Genomic DNA, 14,836 nt, shown 5'->3' on the forward strand with positions numbered 1-14,836 from the left:
AAAGTAAACGAGGAACTTTTCCAAAGACGAATATGAAATTTGCATTGTGCTTAAACTGTACTTTTGTGACCCACGCAACGTAGACAGCGCAATGAACAGTGCGCTGCGCTCCCAAGAAGCACAGCTAATCGGCCCAGTATTGTAAATGTATTGGCCAATCCCGGTCCTACAAGTGACCAGAGTGAAATCATTAATTTCCAATATATGGCCGATTACTTGTGTTGCTTGGGGCAGTAATCGCTAACCGTCCGACAGCGGCTTAGCCTAAGAAGAGAGTCACCTTTACGCCTTTGTTGGCGGAGGAGCCCTGCGTTGTGCTGGATACGAACTGCGGTGTCCTTGTCACGCTGCGCGTTGTCTGCACGTACGCCGGCTGGATGCTTTCCCGATGGTTAGCTTGATGAAGCGGCGAGTCCGACCTGGTCGACTTTGAGGAGGCCTGCGAGTGTGCCGACTGGGCCTCGCTGCCACCGAACAGGGACCGTGTGTATCTCGGCGGGCTTCTCATCCGAATGTGCTCGAACTTGTGCGGCTGGGGCTGGCGTCGACCACATCTCCGCTCGGGTGATTCCCCCGGTAAGGCCGTTGACATGCGTCGAGGTGAGTGTCTTCCGTAACTCGGCACGGACGTTCCACTGTGTTCGGGAGTCCCGCGGGGACTGGATAAGGAGGAGGACAGCGACTTCCCGGATAGGGACATTCTTCTTTGGGGTTTCTCATCTTCGCACACTGTGCGCCTGTCCCGAAGATGCTGTCGCAGGCAACTTTTTTGTGACGAATGCCGCGAGCAAGAGAGACTGCTGGTAGGTCGAACGATCATCTTGTTTTCATTGCGTTCATGCGCAGTGTCTTTAGGGAAGAAACGCCCAGACATTGCTGGAGAAAATGAGCTCGGAGACGTGTGGCAACGTTGCACATCTCTGCTAATGGCGTCACTTCCAGGGCTTGAGCTCGGACGTTCGGAACGTTCGCGTCGCCGTTGAAATTCTTGCTCTTGCTGGTCGCGCTCTGATAAGGATGGCGTCCGACTCCCACTTACCACCACTGACGTCAAACTTGAAGACGCTGAGCTAGCCCCTGGTGAAGCTCGACCCTTACAATGGGGTCCACCTTTGATTCGTCGTTCTGATTCAGCCGTAACCTCAACAGCAGTCGCTTGCGGGGTGGCCGACCCTGGGCGGGGGTAGTTTGACATCTGCGTTCCGGTTGACTGGAAGTCTTTCCCTGTAAGGTATTTCCCCTCTCCGGCAAAGCGTGGTATCGTTATTCTTAAAACCTGCAAATATGCAAAAAGAAGTAGAAAATGCTTTCAGAAAGCGCGTACTGCTTTATGGATTTTGCTACAATTCGGCAATGCAGACATTAAAAATCTGAAATGCTTTTTTTAGACAGGGTGAACAATTATAGAGCCGTTTCTTCAGTGCAAATGTAGCAGACAGACCGGTCAGAAATAAATGAGCACAAGTGTTAATTTGATAAAGAGAATTAGGAACACAGAGGGAGGCGCCCGATTGAGAAGGTATGACCCCTGAATTTGCTGTCGAGGAGGTGGTACGCGATAGCAGAGGAGACCTATCAGCTCTACTTGATATCAAATAACAAGGGACCATCAAATAAAAACACACAGGTTTCTGTGTAACTTCGAAGTCTATATTTTACACACATAAAACAATTTACCAAGCAGTAAGCTCTATTAATATAACTTTCCTTTACAAAGGGCATTTAAGTTCGTGTTCTTAACGCCTCTCCTATAGGGTATCGTGTAGCGCTTTTCTGCGTTTAAATTTTCTGGCTTCCAACCATGAACTCGTCGAAGAAGAAGCGTAAAAACAGCTGCCCAATGGACACTAAAACTCTCGTCACCCTGCGAGCTTTAAGGAAATCCACTGGACGTCCAAAGGAGTTCCAGTGCTCATTTGAAGAGAGCACAAACCTCCAAATCAGGGGTGCGCTGTCCCGAAGGTGGCGTCGCGGTGTGGTATGGTTCGAGTTGCTTGACGGCTTGTTGTGCCCACGTACCCCGGACTTCATCTTTCTTCATTTCGCGCGCATGAGTTACCGAAGGCAGTGGGGATGGCCCGAGGCGCGGAGTTCCCGGAGGTGTCCGATGAGCATTATTTTTGAGGATGCTGCCGACGCTGCACTGGTCCTTCGCTGGTCGTCCGGGAACATCGTGCTGAGAATAGTCGGGTTGTTGTTCGGTCGTTGAGTTTGGAGGCTTGATCGCTGTCTTAGGGAGGTCGGGATCGGACCTCGGTTCAGTTGACTTCCGTTCCGCTCCCATGGAGCCTGCGTTTGCATGCATCGTACAATTCTTCACGTCTACCGTAGCGAAAGCATGACAATACAATACAAACTGACCAAGGTTTGAAGGGAAGTCGCCCTATGCTGGCTGTAGCGGACTGAGGCGGAGGAGGCATTCAAATTTCTGATAAATCAGTTTTCGTTCTTATCACTCACGGGTAGGTACACGTCGCAGTGGGGCTCTTGAACATGCTTTATCATTAATAAATATTAAGTGAACAAATAGGGATCCAATAACCAAATGCTAGGGGGCCGTGTTTGCACAAGTGCTACACCTGGAGACCCCTGCACTATGCACACTTCCAGTTAGCGGCCACCATACGATTTCAACCAAACACGACTGACTCATTTCCAGACATGCGCCCTTATCTGCAGTAGTTTCTATCTCCGCACATTCTGTAATTGTCCCATTATTTTGTCCGGCACTTTCACGGAACCCTATCAAAAGGTGTCAGTTACCGTCCAGGCCCTTTTACCGAAATTTCCTTTTGGTTCTACGGAAGGGTTATGCTCCGAAAGAAAACAATACTAACATCGGCATTGAAGTAGGGCCATCGCGGCCAACATTCTGTGAACTCGTGCTCATTTGACAGCACAATAGCCAATGGCAGCGCCGAACGGTTGCGTACGACGAAAAGGCACAACAAAGTACATGGACCGTGACGGGCGACGCGAATTGTGTAAATAGAATAACGGAAATTTTCAAGGAAAGAGCACTGCAGCTAGCGTTTGTTTACATTTCGATACACCTGATAAATGCTGACTACTGAACATTTTAAGTCAATCACCTGCAAGTAGTTCGATGCTGTTCCTCAAGCTGCATTTTAGGATGTGTAGGCCTCGAGATCAGCCATGGACGACAACCGTAAGGCAAATGTCTAGAAATTTCATGCCTCTACTGTATCTGTATGCATATCTCGTGAAAGGAGGATTCGTCTCTAAACGAAAAATATTTCTCGTTGCGCAGTTTGCCGGCTTCTTTCTGCTGAATGAAAAGTAAATCTTGAAGAAACGAAGGGTGATAGGAACTACTCAAAGCGCTTTCAAATCGACTAGCACATACCCTGACCGTCAGTCGGCGACTCCTGCTGAGGGCTCTCCTCGGTGCTCTCACTTTCAGGGGTTGTGTGCCCCTCGGAGTCTTCGACTGCCTCGACGGGGCCTTTGGCAGCAATGGGCCCAGGACCTTCTCGCACGGTGGCGCTTACTGGTGTGTCGCGAGGATTGAGATCTGCCGCATCCGTCGGTGCTCTCCTGCATCCCGGCTGGTTGTCGGCCTCGCCAGCAGGAGACGCCGTCGCTGCGGGGCTGTCGAAGAGGTGCCCCGCGATGGATGCCTCGCGGGTGTCGCTGGGTGAGGGGGATTTCATCTTCGAAGCCATCACACGTGCGATGACCACGGTGTCTTTCTTCTTCTGCAAGCAATGGCGCTTGCGGAAGAACGAGCCCACGTGGACTTCTTTTTCTTCACTGCTTGAACTCTTAGCACCCGCCCGTCTGAGCACGCAGAGACCGTTCTAGTGCTCCGTCTCATCTAATATGGCTCACAGGGGCCAGCAATCCCGGTGGTAGCGCTAAAATCACTGGAACCATCATCACAAGCCTTAGATTGTTTGTAATGCGAATAACCGTTTTTATGGGGCGGTTGTTATCCCGCGTCATGCTCCACTGCCAGATGGTACCAACAGATGGCGATTTTGTGCTGAACAGTGCGTTGCCTTAAACGTGTTACCGTAGCAGTTGTTGCCTTAACAATGTTCCCTTAACAGTTGAACAATGCGCTGTAATTTAACTCCTGCTTTTGCTAGATGTAAATTACGACGAATGTAGCCAAGAGTTTTTTGCAGTTGTTTATTTTCCGCATTATGTGGGCAGACTAGTTAAGGGTAGCCGAGATGTCAACTGGAATCGTTCAGAAAATAATTTTGGTAGTGTATTTTTGTCATCTGTGCAAGGAAACACGCGCCGCTTGGTTAGTTAAACCATCAGCCATCTGCGACAACAGTCGTGCAACCCTTGTAGATCGCCTTTAACAACATTATTATCTGCAGCGGTGTTAATAGAACAGTAAATGACACAATCGTCGGAGAATAAGACAATGTTTGATGAAATATCATTAGGTAAGATATTGCTCTAAGTTCAGAAAAGGAGAAGGTTAAGAACTGTGTTTTGCGGCCCACCAGAGAGTTTGTTAGAGAGCGAAGAAGATTTGTTGTTGGCTTCTACTAGTTGCTGACGGTTGGTGAGGAAATCCTGTAACCATTTGAAAACGAGCGGATTAAGATTTTGCTGGGAAAGTTTTAGTAGTAGGCTTTTTTGAGGAACATTGTCAAAAACCTTCCCGAAGTCGATAAAGAGAGCGCCAACAGGTATGTGAAGGTCTACTTTAGTACTTATGTACTGAAGAAATAGAGCAAGTTGGGTATCGCATTAAAGATCTTTTTGAAATCTGTGCTTGTTAGGGTGAAAGAAATTACGCACTCCATAACAACCTCACCCCCTTTCCAATCATGAGGGACGATGCCGGATGACGATGACTGCTGAAAAATGTGGGACAAAACTCTGTTGATTTCCTTGGTGTTTTTGAGCACTTTAGCATCGATGCCGTCGACGCCAGCTGTTGAAGCCAATTTTAAAGATTCGATTAGTTTCGAGATTCCTTTAGATTGAAAATATGATAATTGGCATGATGGGATTGATATACTAGGAAACATGCGGGAGGTTATCTTCTGGTTCTCTGCCCTATTCCGCATATATGGGTATCAGCCCATTAAGCTGCGGCATCATACCCTTAAGGCGGAGTTTAAGTGCCCCCTATTATATTTTTGCCCGTCCTGTTTGTTAATATGCTGCCATTCTTGGCTTCTTGTGATTGTGTTCTGTTTTTATGGTTTTCAGCTGCTACCTCCCGGACGTCGTCTTCCATCTGTCCACCTTGCCTGGGGTCTCTGTCCTCACTTCTGTCTGTTCGTGCTTTGTATGCTTGTGTTTTATATTTGTTAGTGCGGCGATGATTGGGCTTCGTGGACTTGGAGCTCGTCCCTTGCTTCGTTTTTTATCCGTTTTTTGATACATTTTTACTTTAGAATGTGTTTTTTTTTGTGGTTTAGCTCCTTCTTATTAGATCCTTCTTATCGGCTATAAGCCCGGCAAAGCACTGTTGGTCTGGGCTTCCTCAGTTTTTCATTTCTATTACCTTTTTCATTCTTTTTATAGAACCACTCAACTAGACAAGTAATGCATGAACTGGAGATGCGATGGGCTAATTTATATCTTCTACTATGTAAAGTGAGATTTTGAAATAAGCGACTTTTGTTCATTCATTTGCAGTCCGAAAGATATACAGGGTGTTTCACCAAAGATTTTGCACAATTTTTAAAATAGGCTTTTCGAGTTAGAAGACCGTTTTTTTGAAGTGCTGTAGTACATCAGAATACAGCTAAAACGAGCTGAGTAGCATGCTGGTTAAGTAATATTGAATAGTTAGCTTCTAACTATTACAGGTAGGCCCCTTAATTAGTGTGAGGCGTGTAGCCCGCCTTAAATAGTATCCATATAAGTTTTTAGAATTTCGAAAACACGATTACCGCCGGCGCTGTGGCCCAAAAAATTGCGGCTATTTCGACGAGTGACGTGCACTGGAGAGGTTGCTTTGCCTGGAAGCTTCTCGAAAGCGCATGTATTTTGGCGCGTTCTAGCATAAGTTTGTTAGGCCACATCGCCGAAGATAGCCGCTCATTCGAAATTCTAAAAAACTGATATGGATATTACTTACGGCGGGCAGTTGTGGCGTCGGCACTATATGTGCAGTTTGCCGTTGCGAAACAAGAGCAAATAGAAGCTGGCAGGAATTTCTCATCGCACATCTTTATTCAGAAAAATGGGCGTAACTTTAAAGGGCGAAGATTAAAGCAAAGGCACAACAGAGTTTCAAGCCAGGCACCAGACCACCTAAATCGCAGAAAGATGAAGTTGTGCAGAACTTTATTTCCACCAGTACATCCTACAGGTGAATACCAACTTTTACCTCCCGATTCTTGGCCGATCCCCTAGAGTGGGTATGTGCCATCCTGTCAAAGGCTACAACTACAACAACAACAACCAGTACATCCAGAGCCTATCCCTGTGAGGAAAAAGGATGAAGAATGACAATAAAACGAATCCGCACCAGCACTGCGTAGGTACTTTATGTTGCTCTCAATTTACCTCAACCTGCATTAAAATTCTTCACAGTGATTCAACATAACCGTTGTCACACTGAGGTGCCAAAAAGGCCAAACATGTTGTAAGGAGCCACTTGAGAGGCATATACTTTAGTTCTAGTTTAGTTTAATTATAGTTGCGGCACGTAGATTTGTGGTATTGGGTTGTGACAACGCAGGCTGGCTCATATGGACTTGAAGTATGAAGTAATCGTGCGACATAGTTCACCATACTATACAATAGCCCATTTTTAGCGCTTTCTAGGAAAGTTACCCGCTTTTACAACGCAGGCAACTTGGAGTAGATAATAGGGCTTGTACGGTCTGGTATGTGAGATCCATGTGCTTTTACACTTAGGACAACCACGTATAAAAACAACTACAAATGAGTTTTTGCCGCATAAGGTTGATTTACGCCCTTCGTGGATCGACGACTTACCAATACGTGGGGTTCGCCAAAGACCATTTTGCGATACATCTCAACCCTGAGAAAGCTGAGTACCAGGCCGAGAGAATGCTCGTGCAGAATGGAAACCAGTGGGTACGCGACCGCTTGGTTTATTCCTCCACTATATTCACAGTGGTAGATACAACCTGCTTCTCTAGACTTTGTGCTTAGTGCTAGACTTCGTGTGCGCTATTAAGCTAAACTATTAAGCTGCAGCCTCTGCCGGCGTTAAGCTTAAACTAGTGAGAAAGAAGAACGATTCTGCGCTGTTTTGTGGATAAGGCCGGTACATTTCTCCAAAGTATAGAGTTTTGTTAGAATGTGTACAGGATTAAAATGATTTTTGGAATGGTGCAAAGATTTAAAGGTGCTCCTTCCACGATCACCCACGTTGATGCAAGTGGCATTTTACATGTCAAGGCTCAAAGTACAAGGTAGTAGCAAAAGGCACGACTACTCTCCGTGGTACCTTTCCGTCAATTACTTTAAGCTCCAGCTTTATGATAATGCTTCCCCCGGAACCCAAATACTTTGGCATCTGGGAAGCCTCCCGCCGAGTTATATAGGAACTTACGTGGATCGGAGTTGGGCTCGTTTGTTGTCCGTACTAGGGCGCTATCTGATCGCCTTCGAACCTTTGAACTCTTCGAACGAACCTCTACGTTCTTGACCAAAGAAAACAATCCTGGCAAATGCTTTCGTAATAGTTCCTCTTGCGATGGTCCAAGAATTTCACCTCTAACGCCGCAATGCGAACGTTTCCCTTTGTCCCTCTTAATCCTTACTTCGCATTCCGAAAACCTATATGCAAGTTTTTCCAGACGACTCGCTTGGGTCCAGTACTCTAATTTATTACAATTAAAAGCACAGGTAACCTCGTGACGTACCGCTGAAATGCACCAAGAGAGGACCGTCATGATGTTCAGTCTGAGCCGTCGCATCTGTAAGATGCACTACTTGTCTGGAACTAAGATCCGACTGCGAGCTTTTAACCCCAGCAGCTTTGGTATACACTTTTGGAGCGTGAAGTACCGGGGCGGCTGGCCGCAGAATTGCCTTCCATTGCATGCCAGTTAATGGATTTAAGGCTTACTTATTTCAATTGCGGGGCCTCAAAAGGATCCCGCATTGTTATTTTTGTAACTATCTCCCCATGCCGGGAGTGGGCAATTTGCGCGCTTGCTGCATTTCCTTGGATGTTGTCAGGCTCCGATTCCAGAATTGAACCCTCTGTCAATGCCGACAAGGCTTTAGTGCAGGTGAGACAGAAAGGGAGTTTAGTTCGCCACAGCGTATGAAAGCCTCCGTCTTTTCTTTATTTTTTAAAATATAATTAGATCGATGACGTAGCTCTTCTGTGTAACATTACGATAGACCTTGTGGCGCTCCGCGGCATCTTTTTAGCCCTTTAAACTGCAAGCGCTGTCTCCCAGTAATCTAGGTGCTTACGGGTACAGCACAACTACGCATGACCCAAATTTTTCTCTTGAGATGGCAGGTGATCGCTGCGGTGATCACTTAATAAGGATGGCGAAAGTGGCGAGCTAGTTGATTCTCAGGCCAGCGCTGCTGGGGCGCGGTCAAGCCTTCGGCGGCCACCCCGAGCCGTCGCAACGAGCAAGAACGACGAGGCTGCACCTTACCAGGATGAAGACCGAAGATGGAATCGCTGCTTGGCGTCAGTGGCTGCTACAATTCGTCCCACTCGCGCCTCAGTGTGTTTTTGTTCAGCTGCGTTCAGGTGTTGGCGCCCGTTTTCTTGTAACCTTAACATTGCGCTCTCGAGAGACTTGACCGCATGTTAAGCTCTGCCGCTACGTTCCATGTTGTGCCCGTTCGAAAGAGTTGATTTGGTCCAGAATAAACTGGCGTCTTTTATGCTGACGGTGGGTGTGCCACTTGTCGGGCGAGACTATGGATCGCGGACTCAGTTCGCCGGAAGGCTAGACCTTCAGCCTAGAAGTTTCTATTCAAGAGCGGACGTTGGAACAAGCAAATCAACAATCCTCTATGTTTTCGTTTGTTTCTAAGACAGTTGGCTTCTTTCGTGCAGAGGAAGCTTGTAGCACCACAGTGGCCCAGGGCCCGTCTTAGTGTTCTTGAATTATTACCGTTACTTATTCCGTCCGGCAGGCATTGCGTTTGTGGGGCTAATGACAGGAAAGAAGCATAGAAAGCAGTGACTGATAGGTGTTTTCAAAGTAAACCCATACAAAACAGAACGTAAGGCACCACTAACAGGTATATGCAGGTGTTTCGACCGCATTTAGAAAGCTTGACGTTGTAACGAGTTGAATAGAATATACCTTAATTTCAATGGAGTTATAAAAAAAGGAAGGATAAAACATGAACGCATCAAGCCGTTACTGATATTCCTTAATTTCTCTGGCGTCATTCCGTTGGGCTCACGCATAATGAGGCAATCAAACCCTCCATGTAAGCATATATAAGCGCGGAAGCAGTAAATGGCTCATGGATGAAAAAAGCCGGCGTACTCCAAAAAGTGGCGATTACAAAACTCTTGATTGGTCGCAATGGTGTGACGTCATCAAAGGCGGGAAAGTAAGAAATATTAATCGGTTTCAGTCCGCACCAGTGCCTACAAGCGCACCAACTACAAAGGAATAAAAAATAGGTAGTATAGAATTCGAATAAGATCGAAATTGAATAAAACAGGATTGACATAGAATTACAATACTGTCGCATTACTCGCACGTGAGTTACTTAGATGCCCTTTGTAAATTTTTTGTTCATCATGAAAGATAAGCAGAAATGTCTTCGGCCCATTCGTTCAGAACAAACTTGGCTCCAGCCGAATTATTTCAATTGCAAGTTTACTTTAATAACTTTAATTTGGTGACTAATCTTGTTGGCAATTTTGCAATGTTTCCAAATACTTTTACTATACTGCTGCGATTTCAATACTTTCGCATTGTTGCCTTTCGTTTACTTTTTTTTTCATCATATAAACTGTGCGAAATTCGTGTGCACGAAAGATCAGAAACTAGCATTTGTCCACCAACCAAAGCGGTATTCAGCCATCGAAACCTTGCATTGTCCTTGGCGTGGATGTTTGTTCCCCACATTGCTCTGGAATTAATTGTGTAGGCTCACCTGGGTTCCGCATAGAGAGTTGACCCTTTTTTTTTTAATGTGTGGGCAAAATATGATACGCCTCCGGAAGCGTCTCTCCTCGCACAGCAGACCTTCTTTTCGGAGCACCTTACATACTGCAAAGTGAAATAAAAACCACAATAAACGACGTTGATAACTCAGATGATGACTAAGACCATGCAGATGTGAATAAACAAAATGTTAACTGCCAAGGTTTAGTGTGAAAGCAAACATTAACACCAGTGTGACCCGGATGGCCGCTGCTGTAATATTTTATGAGAGATAAGTGTTACTTGCAGTACAAATAAACATTGTATACTCGCGGAGCCATAGTTCAGTAGTTTACTTTTTTATTCCAGCTCCTACAATGCTTAAGTTATGTCGCAGAAATGCATTTACTGAAAATAAGTATTCGGTGGGCTAGTCAATTTTGTTATCGTCGTAAGAATGATCTGAAACCGAGCTGAGTTTTTATTTTTTTAACTTTATTGTGCTGGTGTGTGGGTGGTTAGCAGTGTAACCATTTTTTAGCTGTAAGATATCTGATTGGAATGTAGAACAAAGAATAACCGCATGCCGAAGGTGGAATCCGAAGCCACGGCCTCCCCATGTCTTGAACGGTGCTCTGCCGAGTGCGCTACGACGGCGACTATCCAACATTCCACTTTCGAGGGTGCTTATATTTTACGTATGTCACCTAATTATGAGAATTTTCACCAGCGCCACCCTCAACCACTGCGGCATATGTTGGAGCGTCCTGTAATACTGCCAGCGCAACGCAGAGCCCTCTTACGCTACCAATGGCATCAAAACTGCGAGAACCGAGGCCCTCTCTAAGCTCTTTAGCAAACAAAACAAATGAAATGAGGGCTTCCATAAGACACGCATATGAAAAAGGCCGTCACTGCAACCGACGAAAGCAGAGGAGAGTGTCCCCAGGATTCCGGCCAACGAGCCTCGGAAAACCGGTCGCGCCATCTCGCGACAGCCGGCGGCGCGGCGGCGCGTAACTGAATGGCGATGGGAAATAAAAAATCAATATCTCGTCACGCATAACAGTTACAAGCGAGCTCTCAAGATGAGGGGTTAAATACCTTATAATGTTTATTTTAATAAAGTTTCATCGCTGTAGCTTAAATATTGCGTTTACCATGTGCGATGAGATATGGTCGCATGAAGCCTATGAAGAGGTCGCGATAAAAACCCGACTTGTCCTCACCTGATCACTCACCGCTGCCCTGATTTACAATATATCAGCCTGCTCTAAGAGCTTTAGGTAGCGAAATGTCCCATATTTTAATAGCTGTAAAGTATTTTACATTTGAAAGAGGCAAATTTTTTCCCTGGCTATTTTTCTATTCATCATGCATCCTCAGCATCGGCAAGAAACCTGTGGCGCCCTCTGTCGGTACGTTTGGCTAGGCGCACGTCTACGCTTTTTTTTTTTGCTTACTTTAGGGAGATCAAGTCATACCTTGTGAATGCGCGCTTTTATTAAAAGTGTCCCCATCGGATGTAGGCACACAAATATGGGCCGCTACAACAACGCGCTCGCCATGTATGGGTATTAGAGAGGATTATAAGGAAACTCTTGAACTTTACAGATACATTTACAATTGCAAACGCATACAGTGGCTACTTGAAAAAAGAGTGATAGTGGAATTGCGGGGGCATTAACAATACAAAGCCACGAAACTTAGGTATTAGCGCATTAATCGCTACATCTTAAAGCTCAATGGCGGTCAGCTCTTCGAAAGTTTAGGCGATGTGGTCAAAAAGCAGCAGGGATTCGTTGAAGTCAGCGTACCTCTGTAGTCTCTTTATTGAATATAAAGCTATTTCTGTAAGGGACAAGCCCAATCAAGACGTATTCGTTTGGCTTCTTGCTGTACTCCTGTCATATGTACATATATAGATGCTCATAAACTTGTATGTTGCAAGTACTGCAGGATTTTATGCAAGGAACCTGGTGCTCCCTTTCGTGCCTGTTTCACTAACTGATTGTGCGCATTAGGCAATTTGTCCACTGTAATAATTCGTAGTGTGGTAATTCACAGCATTTCTTCTAGGTTGTTAAAGTGCCTCCAATTATTCGATTATTCGCCGTCGCTAAGGGCTTTGCCATTGCCGTAGTCGCTGGTAATTTCTGCGTTCATGTCGAAAGTGTGTGCAAACTGTGAAGCGATAACGAAGAGTTCATAGAACGGCATGTTGAAGCTATTCTGACAAAATTGCCATTTGTTGTGCAGGAAGCTACGCCTTTTCCCAAAGCTCCAACCCAGAGGCAAAGCCCATTTAAATTTTATGATTATAATTTCCATTTAATTGAGAAGTAAACGCCACCAAATAAGTTCTAGGATAACACGATGTTTCAAAACTGGCTCTGTTTCTTCTTTAAGGAGGCAGCTGGGCGCTCCTTCCGGGCCACTTGCGCAATGCGCCGCTCGCGCTCTCCATTGGCGACAGAACGCTACGTGCACGCGGCCTTGAATATGCTGTGAATTTACGCGTGTTGTAAATGTGAACAACAATGCTTAGCCGCTAGCTTGCGAGCGGCGCGAACTTGATACTTTTTGTATTTTGTGAATTGTGTACAAAGCTTCCCCGTCTTTTCTGCTAGTCGCATTCTTCGGTACTTTTCCTCGCTATCCTCTACCTGTGACTTCCGCCGGCTGTTAATTCCGTGAATTCCACCGGCTGCAGCTCTCGTGCTTCCTTTTTGTATTTTTTTGTCAGTAAACCATTACTACTACTTCTTGAAGGCGCGACTGCGGGCGCGTTGCGGAGGCTTTTTTCAGCCCACATAAGGTCGACCGCAGGGTCACGGAACGTAAACCACGAATGTAGGAAAAGGGAGTGGTTCCCAGAGAGCATTCAACATTCTCTTCCGTCATGACTCAAGTAGAAGGGTTCTGCGCAGTTTGGTTCTGTTTCCACCACAATAGCGCCGTCAACGTCACCCGTGTGGTGGCATGGCTGGGAAGTACGACCACTGCGCTTCTGTTCATTTGCTCGTCATAAGCTTTGTGCTGCTTCACCTTTTCCGTCATAGTGTTGGTGCCCCAGCCTAAGCCTCGTTTACATGAACCTGACTGGGGTAGATTGAATCGGGGGGTCGAGTTGTGTAAAGTCAGCCCGACTCGACGATTGCGTGTTTGCATGAACTAGATTTTAGCGAGTCGAGACCGGTTCAACTGCAGCGACAGCAAGCGTCGAGCAGCGCGGCGGTGAGGGCAGTGGCAGCCTCCAAGATTGCGGCATGCCACCGCTGTCTCGCAGGCGCGATGGCGCAAGCGTAAAAACATGATTGCAATTTATCCTCTCCCCTCCCACTAACTTACGTGCTATTTTCCGTTGGGGTTGAGCGAGTCAACCCCCCCCCCCCCCCGCCCCCCCTTTCGGCAGCGGAGTCGACTGGACTCACTTCCTCGACTCCCGGAACCGACTGTGCGGTGTTTACATGAAACCAGTAACCGGTTTTCAACCCTACTCCTCAACTCAATCCCGCCAAGTAAACGCCGCTCTATAGGCCAAGCACTCGAGCAGGGTTTTTGCGTACCACGAGTTGCATCTTTTCTGTAGGACGACGAGTCTTTGGGACAGTGGAGGAGGCGCCTGATAATGGTATCCGGCTCGTACCCAGTTTCCACCGCTTCCTTTCCGAGAATGCTGGCCAAGGTTTTGCTGACGCCTTTTACGTACGGATTGCATACGCGTTTTTGCTCCTGGCGTGTACTTAGCCTACGCTTAGAATTGTTTTCGTTCCGTATTTTTCTATAAGGATGTTTTCTTTTGTTGACGAGTTTTAATGGTGCAAGGGCAGCCTTTCAGCAAAGAGCGCCATGGAACAGTGTTTTCTTCTACATAAGGTTAGGTGAAAGACTTTTTTCGAATCAATTCACCTAAGAGAAACCATAAGAAAATTTCTATGCATTGGAAACCGATAGGTACCCGGCGGCACTGGGAATCGAACAACCGAACCGCCCGCGAACCACATGCGCGAAGCACTGCTGTCGCTGATTTTAAAATAAATAAGGAAGAATTGGCCATCGCTTTCAACCTAAACTTGCTTGAATTTCACCGTACCCTTCCGACACAACTCTTTGACAAAGTTCCTCTCAAAAAGGCTATGACAACGCGACACAAGATTCGCAGAATTAAATGGACGACGAATAGGGAGGGGCGATGGTATTAAGCGCGAAGAAGGGTGTGAGCGGGGCCACAGGGAGAAATGGGCGTTATTTTCAAGAGTTACGTGGGTGACCGGTTGCAGGGGTAATGGGGAGGAGAGATCAAACGGCAGTAGGGAGAGGGTGCTGTCTCCAGCTACCATTGCGTGCGCCTTTCTCTCTATCCCTTTTTACTTTTCCTCGAGCCGTGGACCGCAGGCCGAGGTTTCTTCTACAGCGCGCTGTTTTTTTACTTCCTACGCTGAAGAACGACAAAGCTGGCGCGTCTGCCAAACCGGTCCTGAAAGGTCTCATGCATGCACACATCCTTGCCGGCTCACGCTAAAAAAAAAAAAACTTACAGCGGCTAATGTGTCACTCCTGGCGAAGGGTCAGTCCTTAAGCGGTCAAACATTTCTGAAAAATCACATCAAGGTTTTTGGAGAGAATGAGTTGCATTCTTTGACGTCCTGGTTACGCAGGACTGCCACCAGCTTTGTGAAGAGCGTAGTGTAAGGCACAAAGAGTGGCACAAAAACAAATTTTGGTCGATTTGGCGTGGCTACGGCAAATGCGAATTAGGTGTGTTAGCACTGCGC

The 14,836-nt window shown here is 46.5% G+C and overlaps 1 pseudogene; it reads right to left on the minus strand.

Annotated features, from left to right (window-relative positions):
• The window catches only part of LOC149333514 (uncharacterized), a 30,925-nt pseudogene that overhangs the window by 9,011 nt on the left and 7,078 nt on the right, over positions 1-14,836 (minus strand).

The sequence above is a fragment of the Amblyomma mixtum genome, chromosome 8 (genome assembly GCF_055824585.1).
Source record: "Amblyomma mixtum isolate Tamu chromosome 8, ASM5582458v1, whole genome shotgun sequence".
NCBI classification, from domain to species: Eukaryota; Metazoa; Arthropoda; class Arachnida; order Ixodida; family Ixodidae; genus Amblyomma; species Amblyomma mixtum.